The sequence below is a fragment of the Oncorhynchus masou genome, unplaced genomic scaffold, assembly GCF_036934945.1.
Source record: "Oncorhynchus masou masou isolate Uvic2021 unplaced genomic scaffold, UVic_Omas_1.1 unplaced_scaffold_4219, whole genome shotgun sequence".
Taxonomy (NCBI): Eukaryota; Metazoa; Chordata; class Actinopteri; order Salmoniformes; family Salmonidae; genus Oncorhynchus; species Oncorhynchus masou.
Genome location: NW_027010615.1, coordinates 17501 through 19499, shown reverse-complemented (window position 1 = coordinate 19499; position 1999 = coordinate 17501).

Here is a 1999-nt window from a genome sequence, read left to right as displayed (position 1 = left end):
TACTCCAGTGCTAGCCTCCTACACTGGCTTCCTGTCAAAGCAAGGGCTGATTTCCAAGGTTTTACTGCTAACCTACAAAGCATTGCATGGGCTTGCTCCTACCTATCTCTCTGATTTGGTCCTGCCGTACATACCTACACGTACGCTACGGTCACAAGATGCAGGCCTCTAATTGTCCCTAGAATTTCTAAGCAAACAGCTGAGGCAGGGCTTCCCATAGAGCTCCATTTTATGGAACGGTCTGCCTACCCATGTCAGAGACGCAAACTCGGTCTCAACCTTTAAGTCTTTACTGAAGACTCATCTCTTCAGTGGGTCATATGATTGAGTGTAGTCTGGCCCAGGGAGTGGGAAGGTGAACGGAAAGGTTCTGGAGCAACGAACCACCCTTTTGCTGTCTCTGCCTGGCCGGTTCCCCTTTCCACTGGGATTCTCTGCCTCTAACCCTATTACAGGGCTGAGTCACTGGCTTGCTGGGGCTCTCTCATGCCGGGCCCCTGGAGGGGTGCGTCACCTGAGTGGGCTGATTCACTGATGTGGTCATCCTGCCTGGGCTGGCGCCCCTTGGGTTGTGCCGCATGGGAGATCTTTGCGGGCTATACTCAGCTTTGTCTCAGGATGGTAAGTTGGTGGTTGAAGATATCCTCCAGTGGTGTGGGGGCTGTGCTTTGGCAAAGTGGGTGGGGTTATATCCTTCCTGTTTGGCCCTGTCCGGGGGTGTCCGGGTGGGGCCACAGTGTCTCCTGACCCTCCTGTCTCAGCCTCCAGTATTTATGCTGCAGTAGTTTATGTGTCGGGGGCTGGGGTCAGCTTGTTATATCTGGAGTACTTCTCCTGTCCACCTGGTGTCCTGTGTGAATCTAAGTGTGCGTTTCCTCTAATTCTCTCCTTCTCTCTCAGAGGACCTGGAGCCCTAGGACCATGTCCCAGACTACCTGACATGATGACCCTGCTGTCCCCAGTCCACCTACGTGCTGCTGCTCCAGTTTCAACTGACCTGAGCCCTAGGACCATGCCCCAGGACTACTTGACATGATGACTCCTTGCTGTCCCCAGTCCACCTGGCCGTGTTGCTGCTCCAGTTTCAACTGTTCTGCCTTATTATTATTCGAACTAAGCTGGTCATTTATGAACATTTGAACATCTTGGCCATGTTCTGTTATAATCTCTACCCGGCACAGCCAGAAGAGGACTGGCCACCCCACATAGCCTGGTTCCTCTCTAGGTTTCTTCCTAGGTTTTGGCTTTTCTAGGGAGTTTTTCCTAGCCACCGTGCTTCTACACCTGCATTGCTTGCTGTTTGGGGTTTTAGGCTGGGTTTCTGTACAGCACTTTGAGATATCAGCTGATGTACGAAGGGCTATATAAATAAATTTGATTTGATTTGATTTGATATCTATCAATCTCTACCCATCTATCAATCTCTACCCATCTATCAATCTCTACCCATCTATCAATCTCTACCCATCTATCAATCTCTACCTATCTATCAATCTCTACCCATCTATCAATCTCTACCTACCTATCAATCTCTACCCATCTATCAATCTCTACCTATCTATCAATCTCTACCCATCTATCAATCTCTACCCATCTATCAATCTCTACCTATCTATCAATCTCTACCCATCTATCAATCTCTACCCATCTATCAATCTCTACCTATCTATCAATCTCTACCCATCTATCAATCTCTACCCATCTATCAATCTCTACCTATCTATCAATCTCTACCCATCTATCAATCTCTACCCATCTATCAATCTCTACCCACCTATCAATCTCTACCCACCTATCATCAACCTATCAATCTCTACCCACCTATCAATCTCTACCCACCTATCAATCTCTACCCATCTATCAATCTCTACCTATCTATCAATATCTATCAATCTCTACCCATCTATCAATCTCTACCTATCTATCAATCTCTACCCATCTATCAATCTCTACCCATCTAATCTCTACCCATCTATCAATCTCTACCCATCTATCAATC